Consider the following 22,447-nt stretch of genomic DNA (forward strand, 5'->3'; position numbering starts at 1 on the left):
CTACTGGGCACCACTCTTGCCGTAAGTCCAACAAGAGGTAAGATCATGGATCTCTCCAACACACCAATATGGGCGAATTGGAGGTGCCTCATAGCGATTCACACAAAGTTAGAAGAAGTACGGACACTAAGCCCATGTCAGATAAGAAGTGGTCGTACAAGTGAAGTACTTGTTACAGTCCACAACAAACAGCCTCTGACACTCGTATTCAGTAAGTAGTGGAGACATCACCACGGACTTTGACCATGTACTTGAGCCGACACCACTACCCCTGAGACCACTCTCCTGATAGTGTACTCATGTACCATCTGGTCCCTTGGACCACCATGTATCAGGGGCCATTAGAGCCCACTATAAAAGTAATCCCACTTCCACTTGGAAGGGGGTTGGAAAAACACTGTAGCACTACACTATAAGAAATGCAAGTTCATTTCATCATTTTCTTTCTGCAACTATTCTTTGAGTTTCTGATTAGATAATTGAAGTTTGTCATTGATAAGTTCCATATTCCATTTTTTTCTAACTTAACTTGGTCGACGAGTACTCACCGTCAACAGCTAGATCTAGGACCACCAAACGACAAAAGATCGATAACAATAACATGATGTATCTTTGGCATCTTCAACTTGGCCATATTAACTATGATAGGATAAAAAGACTAACAAATGCTAGGCCTTTGAGGGAACTCACAATGGGTGACCTACCTGTTTGTGAATCTTGTCTCGAGGGTAAAATGATCAAGTGTCCATTCTCTTCAAAAGGATAAAGGGCCATAGAACAACTAGGGTTTGTTCATTCAGATGTCTGTGGACCTCTGAATGTTCAAGCGATGGGTGGTTATGAGTATTTCATCACTTTTGTTGACAACTACTCAAGATACGTGTGTCTTTACCTAATGCATAGTAAATTTGAAACATTTGAGAAATTTAAATAATTTCTTGCAATGGCTCCAAACCAATTACGTAAAACGTTAAAAATCTTGCGATCTAATAGGGGTGGAGAATACATGGATATGTAGTTCTAAGATCATTCAGCTGAACCTGGGATATTATATCAATGTACTGCCCCAGATACTCTGCAACAAAATGGTGTTGCGGAGCGTTAGAATCGCACGTTAATAGAAATGGTTCGGTCCATGACTAGTTATTCAACTCTTTTGATCTCTTTTTGGGGACATGCCATACAGACCGCGTGTGGCATTTTAAAAGTTGTGTCATCTAAAGCTTTCTCCAAAGCACCCTTAGAACTATGGAATGGGCGTGAACCTAGTTTGTGTCATTATAGAATCTAGGGGTGTCCCGCTCACATTGTGAGGGAAAAGGAAGGAAAGCTAGAACCCCAAACTGAAGTTTGCTTGTTTGTTGTCTATCCTAAAGGTACATGGGGCGGTTTGTTCTATAGTTCACATGTCTAATTTCAAACCTCGTAGCAAAGTAGTCTTGGAAAAATTGCAATCTAACTTAGCTATTCCTACTATTCTGATTCCATCAACGCAAGTTGATGAAAACAAAAATATTCCTACTATTACGATTCCATCAACGCCAGTTGATGAAAAAAAGTATTCCTATTGATCTTCCTCAAGTGACAGAAGTCGAGAATAACAAGGAAGAATAAGAAACAACAGTTTCGGTCAGATAGTTACGATGCCTCATCATAGTGAGAGGGTTTCTCGTATTGAATCCGCTATCATATGGATGGTGAAACCAACATGTTCGTTGGGGACACAGGTGATGATGATCCGTTGTCTTTCAAACAGGCAATGGGTAGTGCTGATAAGGACCTTTGGCTTGAAGCCATGAAACAAGAAATGGAGTCCATGTACTCTAACTTCGTCTGGGATCTAGTAGAAGCGCCTAGTGACTTTAGGGCCATTGGGTGCAAGTGGATCTACAAGAAGCAGAGAGGAGCTAATGGAAAGGTCAAGAATTACAAGGCTCGACTCGTGGAAAATGGGTTATACCCAGAGAGAAGGAGTTGACTATGTGGAAACTTTTTCTCCAGTTGTCATGCTAAAATCTATTCACATAATCTTATCCATAGTCGCAGTTCTTGATTATGAGATTTGGGAAATGAACGTCAAGACAACGAACATTAACAGGAACTTAGAAGAAACCATTTATATTGTAACGCCCTACTACCTTAGAGCCGTTACTAAGTGAGTTTAAAACAAAAACTGTGCAACTAACTTACTCTACGAGGTTTTCGAAACCAAAAGTGTGACTAAACCAAAAGTTAAGGCTGTAATCTTTGAAAGTGCTTAGTTTCATTGAAAACTTTAAGTATTAAACATCTGGGATCCCAAAAAATAAGATTTACAAAATATTTACAACTCAAAAATAGATTTACAATTGGTTAACTATCAAAAGAACAGGTTAATACAGCCATTTTTCAAAATGCCTCAACCAAAGCAGTCGGGCAGACCGAACACGTACGCGCTGCCCCCACGCTCTCCATACTCATGGCTGTTGACTTTTTCTTTGCCTTTCAATTCGGTAGCTCTGATCACTAGACTCCTCGAGCACAATCCCACTCGAGCCCTAGCGCTCACCTAAACACAAATCATAGGTGAAAGTCATTACCAAACCTCAAGTCCAAAACCTAGTGTCGAGACCAATCCCGAGCCCCCCAGGAAGTCCTAGATCCATAAAACAAGGTGGTGGAATCGAACCCCGAACCCTAGCTCAAAAACCCTAAAAAATAACCCAAAAACCCCTTTCTGGGAACAGGGCAGCGCTACAGTGCTCTAAAGAGGGCACTATAGTGCTACAAGCAGAACCGAACTTCCCCAGAAACAGGGCCTAGCGCTACAGCGCCCAAAGACTAGCGTTGTAGCGCAAGTTGCAGACAGGCAACACCCAATTTCCTTCTTCTGCGATTTCTTTCGACCAATTCAACCCCAAACTTGTCCAAATATTTACCACACCCAAAAACAAACTTATCAACCCATCCCACTCATCTCAAGCATCCAAAGTACTCAAAACCCAAGCTCATGCAACCTAAATCTCAAAATCTACCATAATTAACCCTAAACCCAGAAATTCAGTCAAACATCAAAGTTAAAGGCTTAGAATTCATACCGTTGATGGAAATTCGACCTTGAGTTAAATCCTAGACCTCCTTAGCTTTCTCCTTCTCAACCTTGGCCTGAATTCCCCTAAAATCTCCATCAATTCAGCTTATATACACAGCTCAAACCAGTCAAACCCTAAAACTGAAGCTTCTAAAAATTTACCTCAATTTTTGATGTGTTCTTGCTAATCCCTTGCCAATTCTTCAAGTCTAGCTTGGGATCCCTTATGCTCGGCCTACCCTAGCTCTCCTCTGAGCTTGCTCCAAGAAAAAAATGAAGAGAAATGGTGGGAGAACCACAAACCGCCCCTTTTGAACAAGAAACACTCTGTTTTTCTCTCTCTTCTTTTCCTTCCTTTTTCTTTCTTTTCCACAGCCTTCTAACTCTTTCTACCAATCCCACTAAGTATAAAGCTTCAATTAACTTATCTCTAAGAAGCCTACTGACCAAAATGTCCTCCCTATTAATTCTAAACCCTTTTGTCCATGTAGGGTCATTTTAGTTGTTTTACCCAATTCCCGCTAATTCCTCGAGTGTCTCTAATAATTCCCTGCTTGCTTCCCAATACCTGATTAATCACCAAATATATATTCCTCATCATCAAAATTAACCTCAATATATTCTCTAAATTCCCATTTATACGCCTCAGGCTTGACCCAAGCCGAGTATAAATTCCCGCATTGACTTTTTCGCTAAAAGGCTCTCTCTAGGATCGTCTCGAGTCACAGATCACAGATATCAATACAGTTATGCCCAAAATGGCCAAAATTACAATTATACCCTTCTCACACAATTAGGGTCTGCATGCGTACTAATACACATAGTCATGCATCTCAAATAGTCAAATAGTCAAATAACATGCTATAAATCATAATCATGCATTTTACTCATTAAAGTCACACACATAAATCCCATTATGCCCTCCAGGCACACTAATCAAGGCCCTTAAGCCTTATTAGCGAATTTGGGTCGTTACATATATGGATTAACCAGAAGGGTTTAAAGTAACTGGACAAGAAAAGAAAGTGTGCAAGTTGAATAGATCCATTTATGGCCTTAAGCAAGCTTCAAGTTCCTGGAATCTAAGGTTTAATGAAATCATTAAAACCTATGGTTTTGAGCAGAATGTTGTCGAGCCCTGTGTTTACCAACTCAAGGAAAAAAACATTGTGATATTCTTGATTCTCTATGTGGATGATATCTTGCTCTTTGGAAATAATGTCATGAAATTATCAAACATAAAGAACTTGCTGGGAACTCAACTCCAGATAAAGGACTTGGGTAATGAAAATTATGTTCTTGGTATCCAAATTTTTAGGGATAGAAAGAACAAAACTTTGGCTCTGTCTCAAGCAACTTACATAGATAAGGTGCTTGAGCATTGATTATTGACAAGATAAGTAAGTATCATTATTATTTAATCTAATCATATAACAACGTTGACCATAGATCAATTCAATCTTAATTCTTAGTGATTAATACTCAACTAATTATATTATTCAAGTATTTTGATTTGTTCGTTACCAGCTTACCCTACGGACTAGCTCATGCTTACACATTGGAGATTTGGTAGTATAATTAAGTGAGAGTATTTATCATAAATATGAAATCTATAGCTTCTGTTTAAGAACTAAAATGATGATTTCCTTATAGCTTGGTTCAAGTGTTGAATGATAGAGTACTCATTTCTGTAATTAAATTTACGGAAATATCATTTACAAAGAACTTTGCTGGAGTTAAGGATAAAATACCAATGATGGGTAAAATGTTAATTTTCACCCATCTCATTAGTAGATCAACTATATAGGATTGAATGATGGTTATGGTTATAACAATGGATAACGTATGTACATTTGGTGTAAAGTGGTCTATGAATTCAAGAGTGCAAATCTAAATCAATAGTGGAGTCACAATGAATTAATAAGGTAGTAATATTATTTATTATAAATAAACCCACGGTAACTTATTGAAGCTTAATTTCGTGGATCCATGGCCACATGTCATCTCTTATCAAAGTAAACCTAGTAGTCTTGAATAATTAATTTAATTATTAGTTATAAAAATATCATATTTACTAGGTAAATGAAAATAAATTATTTATTGATATTTTGTATGAAAAGAAATAGAAGAAACGTTGAGGTTTTTATTGCAAAGTCTCAAAAGGAGAGTATTATAGCCAATTATGAAAATTTTGTTAATATTGATAGATTGATATTAATATTAATAAAATAAATTAAATAAAGGTCAAATTATAATATGTTTATTTTGACAAGTATTTAATTAATTATAATTATTAAATAATTAAAGTAAAATGAGAAACTAAAACATATTTATGTCTTAGCTAATTGCCTATATATACTAGTGTTATAGAATGCATAGGTCAGCTGGATTTGATAAGGTAAAAAATCACTACTAATATTTTATACCTCGCCGTCCACTCTCTCTTATTTTCTCCCTAAGAATTCTCTTCTCATGTGTTGGGACTTTCCCACACAAACAATAGATTGTTTTAGATAAAGACTTGGAAGACTGTGGTCTTGTTTCAAAGCGGTTCAGATTCCTTGCAATGCCTAGCATTCAACAAGGACAAATGGTTAGGAAATCCAAAGGGTACATTCATTGTTTTGCTACGCATCTCGTAAGTACTCTAACGGTTTTATAATTGTATTTACGTGTCTCTATAATATTCACATGCTCGTATGTTTTTATGCTTTCTACTTTGTATATTATTTTGAATATATATTTATAGGGAACATTCATATAGACTTATATAAATGAGATCTTACAAAGAAATTATGTATAAATGGCTGGAAAGATTGTTGTAAATTATTTTAAGGTTAGTTAATAATTTGAATGTGAATGTGGTTTTATCAACTTAGTGAGTTTGTAACAATATTGTATGTACCACATTTTCCTTCATCAAACACAAAAATTGTATGCCTTTCGTTACCATCTATAAATCTTGAGTATCTCCCTCTTGGAAATGGAAATTGATATGGTTTTGTGTGACGCTTTGCAAGTTAAACATGTCTCCATAGGTGTGTTGGGATCTTGTCTGTAAAGCCCTGGATAGCCAAGACCATTACATTGTGTGTTTATAAAGGTGCAAGACTTGCTAATCAAGTCATATAATTAAAGACGTGTTACTGAAACTATAGTTGAACTAGGGTTAAAAGATTTTGGTCTCAAAAGCTTCATTTCTTATAAATAAACATTTTCTTTACATGGGATCCCAAAAGTAGTAAAGATAAAAGACAGTCTACAAAATTTTAGGATGAATATACAGTTATTAGCCACTCTAAGGCAAAACAGACAATTAAGCTTTTCTCGTCCTGTATCACTCCTTGGCTGTGGCGGCCGATCAGCTGACTATGTACATTCAGCCTCGAAGCTCTGCATCTCAAGACTGGTCCAACTTGCCCTTGCCTTTACCTGCACCACGTAGCACTCGTGAGCCAAGGCCCAGTAAGAAAACACCATAACAGAGCATAATCTTTAAGCAAACAACCAGATAACTCATACAGCATAACACATGTACTAAACAGTTCAAATATTCATGTTATTCAAGTATTCAGCACACCAAGTACATCATTTCACATCAATAATCAATTCACATATGGTAACCAGGGTTAACGCCCTTAGGCCGTACCCTTCGTCGGGATTGGCTTAACCGAAATAGAACTGGCCTCATGCCCAACCCAGATCTACGACTTCAACGGGGACGCAATACTCCCTATGGGAATAATCCAGTTGCCCATAACTTTGTGGAACAAGATGCAATGCTCGTTCAAGTTCTGTACGTTCGTAGTAGTGGACTGTCCCACTGCTTATAATATCATTTTCGGTGGGCCCGCATTGGTCGAGTTCGGGGCTATCACCTCCATCCGTCACCTATGCATGAAGTTCTCTTGCGATAACAGAAGAGTAGGAACAGTCCGGGGAGATCAGAAGAGCGCCCAAAAATGCTACCATGTGTCCGCCCGGCCTATCTACATGGTCCGAGAAGAACCCCACGAGGGAGCCGTCGGCCAGGTTTCGCCTCCTCCAGCTAGAAGGATTGTTTGGGAGGAGGACGAGTTGGACTCGTGGATAGGAGACGACCATGTACTGGAACCCATGGATGAGATTGAAGAGGTATGCATTAGTGACACTCACCCGACCAGGGTAATCCAAGTCGGGAAGAATCTGACGGCAGAGGTCCGGGCCGCAATCGTCGCCCAAGTAAAGGAGAACTAGGACGTCCTAGCCTGGTCTCATTCAGATATGATGGGGATCGACCACAACATCATCTGCCATGCCTTGAACATCAACAAAGATGCGACCCCAGTCCGGCAAAAGTGAAGGCCCCTAGGAACGGAAAGGGCAGAGGCCCTCAAGCTAGAAGTTGAAAAGCTGTCTTCGATCAACTTCATCCGTAAAGTTGTATATCCCGTATGGCTGGCAAACCCGATTCTGGTACCAAAACCAAATGGGGCTGGAGGACATGCATCGATTTCACGGATCTCAATAAGGCTTGCTCCAAAGATTACTTCCTGCTTCCTCGGATCGATCAGATGGTTGATGCGACGTCCGGGTACGAGATCTTGAGTTTCATGGATGCCTACTCAAGATATAATTAGATCTCTATGCATGTAGCAGACCAAGAGCATACCAGTTTCTAGACCGACAAAGCGGTATACTGCTACATCATCATGCCTTTCGGGCTCAAAAACGCCGGAGCCACCTATCAGAGGCTAGTCAACAGAATGTTCTGGGCCCAGCTAGGGTAGAACATGGAGGTCTATATTGACGACATGCTGGTCAAATCCAAAACCTCCAGCAAACATTCTGGCGACTTGGTCGAGGCCTTCGCGGTCATTCGAAGGTACGGGATGAAGCGGAATCCCAAAAAGTGCACTTTTGGCATGGCATCCAGGAAGTTCCTGGGGTTCATAGTGAGTTTCTGGGGGATAGAATCCAATCGGGACAAGATTAAGGCACTGATTGAAATGCCCTCTCCCCGGAAGCATAAAGGCGTGCAAAGTCTGACCGGGTGGATAGCCCCCTTAAGTCGTTTCGTCTCAAAGGCCACAGACAAATGCATCCCGTTCTTCAATGTTCTTCGGGGAAGCCAACGTTTCGAATGGTCAGTCGAGTGCGAAGAAGCTTTTCAAAAGCTGAAAGAGCATCTAGCCCACGCACCGATATTGGCAAAGCTGGTAGACGGGGAGCCACTATACCTCTATTTGGTCGTGGCCGAACACACGATCAGCGCCGCACTGGTGCGGGAGGATGAGAAAACCCAACTCTCGGTGTACTACATGAGCAAGAGGTTGTTGGGGGCGGAGTCACGATATCTGTTAATTGAAAAGTTGACATTTTGTCTGCTAATGGCGTCCCGGAAGCTCCGGCCTTACTTCCAAGCCCACGCCATAAAATTTCTAACCAACCACCCTTTGCGGGAAGTGTTGCAGAAACCTGAGTCATCAGGAAGACTCTTGAAGTGGGCTATGGAATTGAGTCAATTCGATATAGCTTACATTCCTAAAGTCTCGATCAAGGGACAAGCCCTAGCCGACTTCATTATGGAATGTTCCAGAATCACCAAAGGAACGATCCCGTAGATCCCGCGGCGCCCGTGTGGAAGGTATTCATGGACGGAGCCTCGAATGAAAATGGAGCAAGGGTCGAGATCATCCTAGTGTCACCACAAGGGCACAAATTTCAAAACACCCTGCGCTTCCATTTCAAGGCGTCGAACAACGAGGCTGAGCACGAGGCCATGCTGGCCGAGTTGCGTTTGGCCCGGGAAATAGGGGTCATGAACCTGGAGATCTATAGCGATTCTCAGCTGGTTGTCAGACAAGTCTCAGGAGAATACCAAACCAAAGGGTAAAATATGGTGGCTTATGTGACTCAGATGAGAGAAATGCTGCAAACGTTCAAGAGGCACTCCATCCGCCAGATCCCCAGGGAGCAAAACGTGTTCGCGGACACATTGAAAAAACTGGCCACCGATACCGAGGCGGAGCTGTCAGGACTGGTCCCCATCAACCATCTCCCCATCCCAAGCATTTGAGTCTCCGCGATCAATGCCATCGACCACTCCGCATCCTGGATGGGACCAATTATCCACTACTTGACAACCGGCGGGTTGCTAGCAGATAGGGTCGCAGCCAGGAAGCTTCAGTAGCAGGTCCACAGATACGTCATGATGGAAGGAAAGCTCTACCGCAGAGGGTTATCCATGCCATACCTCAGATGCGTATCCGGGACTGAACTGAGCATAATTATGCATGAAGTGCACGAAGGTTTCTGCGGAGACCATACAACCGGACTCAGTTTGTCCAAAAAGATTCTCCACTAAGGATATTTCTGGCCAACCATAAAGAAAGACTGTATTGACTATGTATACAAGTGTGAGCAGTGCCAAAGGTACGCAAAGATCCCGCAAGCCCCTCCAACAGAAATAACCCTGATGACAAGTTCCTGGCCTTTCGCGGTATGGGGAATCGATCTAGTAGGATCGCTCCCGACCGGGAAGGGAGGGATGAAGTACACCATCATGGTCGTCGACTACTATACCAAGTGGGTTGAGGCAGAACCCATGAGTTCAATCACCTCAAAGAAGGCCCTGGATTTCATCATCAACAACATCGTATGCCGGTACAGGCTCCCATACAAGATTGTGTCCGACAACGGAAAGCAAATCGACAACATCCACTTCACAGATTTCTGTGAAAGACATGGTAACTTCAAAAGCTTCTCTGCAGTTGCCAAGCATCAAGTGAACGGGCAAGCAGAGGCCGTCAATGAAATCTTGAAAGGAACATTAAAGAAAAAGCTCCAAGCCTGCAAGAGCAAGTGGCCCGAAGATTTTCCCCACGTGCTGTGGGTGTACCAGACCACCGAAAGAACATCCACCGGACACACTCCTTACTCCATGGTGTATAGGTGCCAAGTCGTTATCCCAGTAGAAATGGCCATCCCATCCCATAGAAGAGACACGTACGATCCTACCCAGAACCACGCCTTACTCCAGGAATCCTTTGATCTCATCGAGGAGATCCGGGAAGAGTCACAAGTTCAGTTGAAGATGTACCAAGGCAAGATCGCACGACATTTTAACTCGAAAGTAAAAAGCCAAAAGTTCGAATGTGGCGATCTGGTCCTGCGAATATTCTTCCATGCAACCCAAGATCCGAGAGTAGGTGTTCTGGGCTCGAATTGGGAAGGGTCGTACGAAATCCAGCGCGAAGTGTGCTCGGGAACATACCGTTTAAAATGGCCTGACCGTACAGAAGTCCCAAGGGCCTGGAACGCAGAGCATCTTCGTAAATACTATCAGTAGTCAGGAGAACATGTCCCAATTTTATATTTTCTTTGTAAACAATGTACGCCTCACGGTGATTCCTTGAATAATAAGAATGGCATGTACAAAATGTCATAAGGAAATATTATCACACAATGAAAATTCCAATATGCTTCCATAAGCAAGTGACCCGAGACCAATCTCTGCTCACTTGGGGGGTATCTCCTCTATGAACATATACGAAAACAAACCCAGTTGGACAGAAGGCTCAAGCCTAGTCCCGACCCAGACCGGCAAGGTCTGGGGTGTACAAACCTCGTGGGACCCAAGGCTCAGGCCTGCTCCTGCCCCGAACGAACGCTGTCCGGGGGTATGATAAAAAGGACCCAAGGCTCGGGCCTGGTCCCGCCCTGGACGATTGCTGTTTGGGGGTATGATCTATAGGTCCCAAGGTTCAAGCTTGGTCCCACCCCGGACGAACGCTGTCCGGGGGTACGATATAGGGGACTTAAGGCTCAGGCCTGGCCCCGGCCCGGACGTGCGTAGTCCGGGAGGTAAAATATCCAGTAGGACGTATGGGCTAGCCCATGTCCTAACATTTGGTTGACCGTGCGTGGTCCCAAACAACCAAGTATCCATCCACATCATTTCTACAATAGCTCAGGACTATTAAAGCACGGGTCCCAAGTGTAAGTTATCTAAAATTAGTATTATAAATGGCCCAGGTCGTGGGAACCTAATCTAGGTTTCAAAATAAGTTAATCAACTAAACCCCGATGGTCCAGACCATTAGATTTTCAACATTGGGACTGGACGAGTAGATTCAGCGATAATTATCAACTCCCTAATGGCCCAAGATGTTGGAACTTGAGCAACATGATTAAAGTGACTTGATAAGTTAAAGTCAGGAATATTCTAGTCCAGGCTGTTGGAACTGGGACCAAACACTCAGCTCATTCATGCACAGTGGTAAAACACTTAGTGAAAGCTTAACGGATGAAAATGGGAAAGCTATATGCAAAAGATAAAGTGGATAAAACACCAAAAATCATCTTAGATGCATCCACGTTAATAAAAATATTACAATTAAAAACAAAAAACAGTTCCAGGTCTAGGCTTCGCCAGGTCCAGGCACCTCCAAGGTGGCCCCATCCGCCTCTTCATCATCTAGAGGCTCCGCATCAGCCTTGTAACGCCCTGGATAGCCAAGACCGCTACACTGTGTACTTATAAAGGTGCAGGACTCGCTAGTCAAGTCATTGATTTGAAAACGTGTCACTAGACATGTAAGATCTATGGTTAAAAAGGTTTCGGTCTCAAAAGACTCATTTCGTATATTTAAACTGTAATAAACAAGGGATCCCATAAACACAAAGTTAAAATAAGTTTACAGACTTCCAAAAATACATAAGTATCCACTAGCCATACTAAGGAAAAACAGACAGTCTTTAGGTTCCATGTCCTTGCCTAGACCTCAACCGTGGCGGCCTAGCACCTGGCTATGTACATTCCGCTCGCCGAGCTCTCCAATCAGGGCTGATCTAATTTGCCCTTACCTTTACCTAAACCACGTAGCACCCGTGAGCCTAGGCCCAGCAAGAAAACATCACAGATAACTCAAACAATATTAACAGACAAGTAGCTTAGTATGCATGTAAACTCACTAGATAGTCCACAACAGATAATCAGCATATACAATCCAATACAATATTCATTCTACCACATATATTGCTCATATCACATAATAATCAGGGCCGACGACTTAGGCCGCGCCCTCTGTTTAACCCACTGACTCTGGCCCGGTTAAACCAAGCTCAGTGCATAATAAGTTGTCCTCGGCTACCAGTGGCCGAGCCGCGCCCTATGCGCTAGTGAGACCCTTGGCACCCTTAGGTCGTTGGTTCACTAAATGGCTTGCATGGCTTAATACCATCCTTTCAAGCTTTTACAATAGGGAGCCCTTAGTCCCATCTCATATAATCAACCAGGTGCAGTTTTCTTACCTTTAGCTTTCAGATGAGTTAGTTACGGGCGATACTACTTGAGCGCGATCCGATCCTCGAGCCCTAGCTTAACACCTAGTCACAACCATGAAGAAAGACACCATTAACAACCTTAAATCAGCTTCCAAGCCAAGTTCTAGTACTCAGAACATTGAACTTCACCAAATATAGTAAAAGACTCAACCCCGAGCACCCTAGGTTAAATTCCCAAGCCTAAAATCTTAAAATCCCAAAATCCCTTAAGCGCCGCGGCATGGCCTCCAAATAGAGCCATCCAAGGCACAAAAACAGGTAAGGGCCGCGGCATTCCTTGGACCATGCCGCGGCCCGCCCTCCTTCCTCAGCATGCAACAACCTTGAAGGGCCGCGGCTCACCAAGAACCATGCCGCGGTCCGACCCTTCGAACCCAGAAAAAACCACCATTTTCAATCTCCAAACCTCACCTTAAGATATCCCAAAGCCCCCAACTCAAAACCAATTAACTCCCAACTTCTTTAACATGATCTAAGCAACATAATTCCCAAGAAAACACAGTCTATCACACTCTAACCCTCTCCTTTCCATTTCTGAAACCCAAGTGTTGCAAACACCCAAACCAGCCACTCAAACACAATCTAGAACCTCTAAACTTGGAGTTAGAACTCACCTTTGCTGTAGAATCACTTCACCAAGCTATGGCCAAGCTAGGTCCCCAAATTCCCTTCTTAATTCTGCCTTAGAACATCACAACCAAACTTGCTTCAGCACTTAAATAAAACCCAGCTAAAACTCATAATTCAACCACAGAAAAAAGAGTTAGATGCTTACCTTAAATCTTGCTCCAGTTCCTTGATTAAACCCCTGACCTAGACTCCCAAATCCACTCTACAAATCTCAGAATTCCAACTTGCTTCTCCCTTAAGTTTTCTGTATTTTCTCTCCTTGGTTTCCTTTGAGTGTGTAAGTGAGCTGAGAGAAAATGCTTAGTCGGTTTGTGTTTTCTTCTAAAGGCTTCCTGAAGTCTAACTTATCCATTAAGTTAATCCCAAGGCTCGGGGTACCGGAACCGTCCCCGAGGCCAAAATGGTAAAATCCCCCAATATTCCCGCCTAGACACCCTAACCTCAAATATATCTCCAATTATTTATTTTCATCACCCGATAGTCTAAATCACTACCTGATACCTAAAATACCCCTGACTTGCCCAAAGTCAATTATAATACCCCGTTGTGACTTTTCCCGCTATCTAGCCCTAGGATCGCCTCGAGTCGCCGGCTGCAGATTTATCCACATCATAATGTGGTTCTTGCATATATCACATATAATATTACCACATAATATAATCAATTATCATATAAGCATCATTAAACATATAATAACTCATTAAATCACAATTATTCCAGTAATGCCCTCCTGGCACACTAATCAAGGCCCTTAAGCCTTATTAGTGAATTTGGGTCATTACAAGCCTTCTCCTTGGCCTCGAATTTGGCTCTCTTCGTAGCGGGGTCAGGATAGATCAAGAGGTTTATATTCTTGTCCTGGACCCAGGCCATATAGATGGCCTCATCGAAGGTGACGCCCAGCAAGTCATCTGCCTGCTCTTTTTCATAGCGGGTCTCGTCGTGCGCCTTCACCTCCTTGTGAAGCAAGCCGTCTAGTTCACGGACCCGGACCTCTAGACCGTTGACCCTCTCCCGGTCCTGGATGGATTGAGTCACAGACGCCTCCTGCAAAGCCTTTACTCAAAGAAGCTCTGCCTCTAGATTGGTCACCAGCTCACCAATCTCGGTTTCTTTCTGGGACAGATCCTCTTCAAGCTAAAACTTAACCTGGGTGAACTCCGCACGATCCGCTTCGGCCTGAGCAACCACTTTGGCCAAGGCCGCATTGGCCGTGGCTGTCTCCCTGGCCAGGGCCTCCTTGGCAGCTTCCCTTTGGTTCACGGCCGCCTCCAGCTCCAGCTGGAGCGTCTCAATCTTCATGGTAGCCTCGACCACCAAGTCAACATTCCGATGGGACAGTAGAGCATCCTGGAACAAAGCAAAGTCAGAAGAGTCCTTACAAAAGAAGGAAAAGGAGAAAGAGAATATGCAAAGCGAATTTACAGTGGTGGCTTGGTGGCGGAGAGCTTGGGAAATGAACAACATGTCTTGATTGGCGATGGTGGCGTATCGCTTCAGTTGGAGAGTGGACATAGTGTTCCCCACTTGGTCCAGTAGATCCGCCGTGAACAAGGTCGTGTCCTACCCCAGTTTGGGGCGGAAACCCATCTCAGCGACCAGCCGATCCATGATTTGCTGAGGGGCACTGAAGGCTGCCGGGTGATCAGCAAATTCAACCTAACGACGGATCGTCAGGGCCTTGTAAACCTCCTCCCTTCTTTCCCAGCCACTCTCCCATGTCCAGGAAATGAGTTTGGACTGCTCATCCCGCAGAACAGCCTCCCCCTCCTCAAGTAAGGTCGGGTGGACGGGGAAAGTCGGTGCTACCGGGAGTTCTTTGGCTGCAAGTCGACTCTCCCCGAACGACCCCCCAGTCGAGCCATCCCACCTCTTCCTGGCCCTTTTGGTTCTCGGTTCTGCCTCCTCCTCGCTCAAATCCGCGGCTCTTTTTCCAGAGCTCCGACTTTCCGTAGGTTCTCGCTCCAAGTCGATCACCGAGGGGTGAGCGGGAAGATCGGGGATAGTTTCCAGGTCAACATTTGTGATCGGGACCGCTGCCAGGGCCGCCTCGCTGGGTTGAAGCTCCGGCCATAGTGTTTGTTTAGATGTGCTCCTGGCAGCCTTCCTAGCTGCGGCCCTCGCCTTGGGGGCCCGGGTCTCAAGGAGTTGTTTCATCTTTTCCATGGGGTCGGACATATCAAAGTCTTCTGAAATAAACAAACAATAAAGATTTAGTAAAATGAATAAGCGAGCAAGGAAATCAAGACTAAAAGTTATCCAGGACGCACCCTTATCTGGGCCCCGAACCCAACTTAATTCTTCTAAGGCAAAAGAGAAGACTCGGTCCCCCATGTCATCCGGCTATAGAAAGTTCCTGTATTGAAGGAACCCGGACGAATACATAAGGATTTCCGAGCCTACGGGAATGGGAGACGAATGTCTCATTTCCCCTTCAGCCCCGAACACAGGGCCTCAGTGTGCTAGCCTATCCCTAACTATGTCCCCAACTTGGGGAGCATAAGTCAAAATCAAAGGTGAGTTACCTCGCCCTGATACGCTAGCTCCGGGGTCCCCACGTTCGACTGTGCCTCGTCAAAGAGGGCTTCCAGCTCCTCGGAAGCGGCCACCTCCCTCTGCTAAGCTTGGTCCCTCTTTCGTTTAGCCGCGTCCGCCAGTGCCGTAGCCTCCACAGCCCTAATGTGTTCTAGGGCCAGCTCCTCCCTCAGTGCGGGGTCTTTCTTGCATTGTATCCCTCGGAGGCTTGGGGCCTTGATCGTTTGATGGGCCGCGAGCATCCCGATCATTTTATCAGTGGTGACGTAGCCCCCCAAGTCCAAATCCTTTGCGCTTAGCTTGGAGTAAAAGTTCTTCCTGTCCAGGATGAACTGGGTGAGGGGAGTCTGGGAATAGGGTCCTGCTACCCAAGACAATGAGTTGAGAATGAGGAATAAGAAACCAAGACAAAAAAGAAAAAATGGAAGCCAGGGATCGGGAAACCACTTACCCACTCGCTGGAAGTCCAGCGCAGCGTGGGGTTCTTTTCTATAAGAAACCCGGACGTCATGAACCAGTAATCTCTGACGTCCGGGGATGATTCCAGGTGCTGGTAGGAGCAGGGTAGTTGCCCCGCGGTTTAAGCCTGTAGAAGCCATCCAGGGTCTTGTCCTCGACGTTGACTTACGGCTCCAGCTTGTAGAAGTACAAGACTTCTGCTGGGGACGTCTCTGGGATTTCCTTTGCGACACAAAAGATGCACCATCCCGCAAGCAGTCAGTATGCTTGTGGCAGAAGCTGGAAAGGTGCAATCCCCACGAACGTCAGGAATTGCACGAAATAGTGGTGAAGTAGGAGCATGGCCCCCGCATTGATATGGCCTACGCTCCAGGCCCCGAATCCACCCACAGAGGTGTGGGCCTTCTCATCTCTCCTATCCAAGCAGTTGTGGAACAGTCCGGGAGTTGACTCCACGTCCAAACGCTTATCCAGGGCGTATAGCATCCGGTAGTTCCGGAACAGATTCGGCACCACGTACATCTCCCACCTATTGCCTTTGGGAGTCTTGGACCTGGGAAAAGTGATAGGGGCCGCGTTGAATTGCTCCTCCGAATGAAGGGTGATGCCCGTGGTCATGGCTAATGATCTAGGAGCATAACAGAATGAAACAAACCAACCAAGCAGTTAGCACCGAAACCTAAGAAGGTTGGTTAAGGTACGGGGGCTCTCCTATGAACTGCTTGGAAGAGTCCCCTCTGGATCAGGTCCAGGATCACCAAGGATCCGCAAGATCCTAATAGGGAACAAAAAAAGACTACACTCCTAAGTCGACCCATCACCACTTGTCCGGGAGCCACCCAAACCCGAAGGGGTCCAGAGCAGCCCAGACCAAGTTTCTTTCCCTAACACTCTAATTCTAAGCACAGGCAAGGTCTAGCAACCTAAGAAAATAAGCAAAACGACATAAAATCTACACATGTATATATTGATGTGTAAAGGCGAAAATTAGGAAAGCTTACCGTACGTGAATTGCTGGTCGTGAAAAATGGTGGTTGTTCGGCGACAGTGATGGTAGAATCTCAGTCTGGAACTGTTGGAGACGGTTCAACAGCTCATCAAGAGGGCAGGTTGGTGTTGTCTGCTCAGGCAAGGGTGCAGATATCGGAATCCTTGGGAATAGGTGACGACGAAGACGGAGCAAACGGTGGAGGATGTCTTCGGCAAGCAAGCTCGGTCATAAACAGATCCCTCGAGTTTCTTTTTCTAGCTTGAGAATGTAAAGGTTTCAAATGAAAGCCTGGGGGTATTTATAAGAGCCAAAGTGTTGGCTTTGATCTAACGGTTGGGATCGATCCCCCGTATCGGACAATCCAGGATCATGCAGGGATATTAATGGATCCACTCGAGTACTAGATCATGACACCCCCGAGGCGCGATCCGCACCGCTCCGATCCAACGTCCCAGAAAGAGGAGCACCTCAAAGGTCGCCTCATCCTACGATCCTCCTTGTCGCAGAGATAATAATGGGACACGCTCGTGCGGATGGGACGCTTCGTGAATCAAGCTGGCATAATAGCCCTAGCATAGTGACCCTTGAGGTATTTGTTGACCTTTCAGGATCAAGTGCCATCAATGCAACAGTTGCTAGGGGGCACGTGTATCCCCCATAATGAACCAGGCCTTTGGTAAACGAACCCAGACCCTGGTAAACGGTCCGGGCTCATGGGATGCGGGCCAGGTCAATGTAGCAGGCGGTGGTTCCACACTCATCTGGCACGCGGTGCCCCGAGCCACAGACCCGTCGCTCTGGGAAACGAACCGGGAAAATTCCGGGGAAGATCTGGGACTGAGACAAGCCTCCACCGCGCAAGGCCAGATGAAGGCTTGGGGGGTAAATGTTATCCCCATTTCCTTCCGAGCGCCCGGGTCCACGCTTCGAGCCCTCGGGCCGCCAGAATGAGTTTGGGCCCAGGCCGGGCCCATTAGGCAAAGAGTAAAATAGACGTCGACAGCCCAAGTCTAGGTGAGGCCCAAATGGCATCTGAGGAGGATCGTTCGGGACGGTCATGCGAGAGATAGTATGAGTGGCTTCCGGATAATAGTCGGGATCAAAGTGAATAATCCCGAAGATTGGTAAACGGTCCGGGCTCCTTAAATGATCTGGGCCCATGGTAAATGGTATGGGAACTTGACGAACAGAAGGGGACATGGGTAAACAAACCCAGGTTCGATCTCCGAGGTTGGCAAGATAAAGCATCCGTGACCCTGACTTCGTCCCATGAAGCGTGGGGGTTGTCCCCACGTTTCGCATACTGAAAAGGCTACCTCGGGATTGTATGCTTTTGATTCAGACCTGCACCGCCACTACTCTGACCGATCTTGTCCCCTGAATCTGCATCGTAACTTGTGATGCCCAGACCAAAGCTCCAGTTTGTCGCATGACAGATCTGGTTTGGGTTGGCCCAGTGGGCTCGGATTAGTGTAATTTTTCTTATGTTTTAATCCTTGGTATTGGGCTTTCAATAGAGAGGCCAGCAGTATTTATACCTTTATTGGGCCCGGGTCAGCCCGGCCCAAGCCCAATGCACCTGTGAACCTATAAATATGTGTAGTAGGGCACTGGGGAAAGGACCTCTAACTAGTAAACAGTTACTCTACTGAAACTTGTAGAAAACTCTATTGTTATAGATTCTCTAAGCTCTAATACAATTGTCTCATGGACTAAGACTCATTAACACCCCAACCACGTAAAAAACATTGTCTTTATTTCATAAATCTGTTCTACTGAGCTCTCTAATCTTCTATTATTAAGGTTTCCGAAAAACTCGGTAAACAATTACATATATTATTATTATTATTATTATTATAATATGTGAAGTTTTGGTACAATTTGAATTGAATCTTATAATTATGATACAAAAGCCTATAATCTCTCTCAATAATCCTTCCCTTTTTTCGATAGAGATACGAGTAAAGAGAACAAAAATAATCTAAATTTACCATCCCAGCAAAATATACTGCTACATAGAAAATTAAATATGTGTATATGCATTGTAATATCTTTTAATGGCAAATAGTATATAATAACTTATCACACCTGCCAACTTCTAAAACTAACAAGTATGGATAATGCCACTAATAAATAACATATTCACACATTTAGGAAGTTACCATACAAGGTAAACAATAATCATGTCGAGAAATTCAATTCATTAAATCGAAATGAAGTAAACGGTCTCTATGCATAAGACAGTTTAATAATAGGAAGCAAAAAAATTCTTAAAACTTTGCTTTATAGAATTAAGTTACTCAAGTTCCATTTGTTCCTAAGCTCAAATACTCAACAAATCAAATCAGGGATATTGTCATTGCCTTAAATTTAATGTGATAAGCCAATTGAAGCAATTTTGTTTGGCAAAAATATAAATAATACCTATAAAGTTCGTCCACACATATATTTTAAATGACAATGTCAAAATTAGAAAATGTCACACGTTTTTTTTAAAATAAAAGGAGAATTGAAGTCAAAATCTCTAATCTATTTCTAATTTTTAACATTTTTTATTCTATTTTATTTAAATTATGATTATTAAATAATAAAAATAAAATATTTAAAATCATCAATAACGACAATGCCTCTTCCGCAATTTTTTTTAATATTTATTAATAACTAATTTTCCAATAATTATTATAATAAATCAACCATATATAAATTAACATTTATCTTGAAGATTTTGCAATTCATGGTAATCTTTTTATTGTTTCATATTTTAAATTAAAAATTAAAAATATCTTAATTTATTTATAAATAACTAATTTTCAATAATTATAGTAATAAATAATCATATATAATTGACATTTATTTAAAAAAAATCATTTGTATTTATCTTTTTATTGTTTTCATATTTCAAATAAAAATAAAAATATTTTTATTTCTATTTAAATAAAATATTTAGAAATAACTAATTTTTTAATAATTATAATAATATATGAATCATATATAAATTGACATTTATCTTCAAGATTTATTGTTTTGATATTTCAAATTTAAAACCAAAATATCTTAACAATTAAAACTATCAACATGTATACACGTGATATTAATTTGATTAATGTTCACGTGGTTTTTCACCAATAGTTGATTAAGAAATCCGACAACAGAGATATTAGTGCTCTCTTACTAAATTGTAATTAATCAAATGAACAATACCTCAAACACTCACACTTTAACGTGGTTCAATAGTTAAAATCCACCTAATCCATGAGACAATATTATTAATCTCTTTCATGCTCTGAATGAAATAGTTTCTTACGATTTCAGCACTCTCTATTCCTGTCCATTCCCCTGATATTTATAGTGGGTTTTCGTGGACAGCTTTGGGTTACAGCGTGCATAAATGTGGTAAATAATCAATCACAATAATATTCCATTTACGTAGGGATATGATTGCCTATGGAATTTCCATCCATTACCTTGGGTAATATATGTGTAATACAATCTGGACATTAATAAGAGTATAAGGAATCTCTGAGTCTTTTGGGATCCTTCACTATGCATCATGATCAGGTTTCTACGAGCTGAACACTTCGCTCAAGCTGGATGTCGAAGAGCTAACGGAACTTAACATGGGCCAAGTTCAGTGCCTAGAAGGCGATCTAGTCATCATGCATCTCAAACTAGGTTATTGGTGCATTAGGCAACCTGGAGATTATCTGGTTGTCGTACTGCCAAGTTTGACTCGAACTGCTCACACCAGAAGTTAGCTAGATGTTCTACCTGTCCTCTTTCTCCATGCGCTTTTCTTCCAGTTGTACTCTGAACTGAGTAATTTAGCTCGTGTTTATTTTGGGGTACACCATTTTCCCCCCAAGCTCCTGCCCGTACATGACATCACCCCTGACACGCACAGTAGGGGCTTTAGGCTTCTGTTACGTGAAATCCTGCCCACCCATTAGTTGAGTGTTAAACACATGTCCGTCTATAAGAGGTACATGTTTGGGTTTCGAGTATTGTGACAACTGTCCTGTCAACCTTTTGCCACTGCAAGGGTTATTTAATCTTGGCCTTTGGATCCTGAACTGACCTAATCGAGTGGCCCATATTGGTTCCAAAAATTTACATATAAATAGGAGAAACAGACCTAAACTTCACCACCTTCACATTCAAAAAATTTCCCTTTTTTTCTCATAGAACTTTCAAAGACCGGGATCCTCCCATTCTCCAAAAGCTCTCAGGCTACTATCGTCGGTGCTATCACCATTTCCGCGATCAACTTTTTAAATTGTAAGTATTCCTTTACCTTTCTCCTTCTTATTTTTCAGTAAGTTATTTGAAATTTCTAGTATAGTTTCTTACTTCTAGTACGTTCAAGTTTGATAGGGGATTGTAATAGGCGCAAAAAGCATGATACTAGGTTTGGTTAGAAATAATGTGCGTAAAAAATGGCTAATTTCTGGGTTTTGAAAGAGAGTTTCCTGTTTATATGTAGAAATTTGAGGGTTTTTAGGTTCAGTTATGGATAGCTTTAGGGTTACAATTCCCCGAGTGGTTTTGCATTAAACCTCCTTCAAAAAGGTATTGGGTCTGACACACAAATCCTGAAGTATTAGGGGATTTCCTGAATTTACAGCTCGTGGCTACTGAACGCGCGTGGAAAGGCATTGTTGCAAGGAGATTACTTAGCTCAGGTATATTGTTTAGATTGAATAAATCCAATTCAAACCTTCAAGTTTTGTCTTAGGTCACCTTACCTTTACGTCATAGAAAGGCTTTGTATTTGGTCGCCTCTAATAGACCGCTTTGATCATCAGGTGAGCTAGGTCATGGCCCATCAGAAGAAAATGATCGCGAGCTCCTTTTCTCAAAGAAAGAGTAAGGGCAAGCAGATCGCGCCTAAGGCCCCTATTCCCCACTTTGGCCCGGTGGTGGATAGGGAGATCACAATTGACCCTAACGCCTTTTTTGAGGTTGAAAGCATCGAATCCCGAATAAAGACCCAGGGCGAAGTGAACAAGATTTTACTGAGCCATGGGATCAAATTGGGGTATGAGGGCCTCGTTGCCCAACCTCCGCTGGAAGGAGAGCAGAGCTGCACTCCTCTCCAGGATGACTTTGGGGCCTGGAGTGATGGGCACTAGAAGGCAGGTGCCTTTTTCCTGCTGGACCAGTACTTCGTGGATTTCCTGAACTACGTCGAGCTGATGCAATTCCAGCGTCCCCCAATTAATATTGACTTCTAGCAGGGCTGAAGTATTTTTTTTAAAAAGACGAGTGGGAGGTCCCAACTCCTGGTGATATCATGTACTTCTTCTACCTCCAAGCCAACCCCAAACAGAAAGGGTGAGGTGACAGTTTCTACTACCTCACCAAATTCCCCAATACGGCCTTCATCATCGGCCTCCCTAGCCAACCAAGTGACTACAAGGATTAGTTCTTCATGTTAA

This window comes from Humulus lupulus, chromosome 2 (assembly GCF_963169125.1).
Source record: "Humulus lupulus chromosome 2, drHumLupu1.1, whole genome shotgun sequence".
Lineage (NCBI taxonomy): Eukaryota > Viridiplantae > Streptophyta > Magnoliopsida > Rosales > Cannabaceae > Humulus > Humulus lupulus.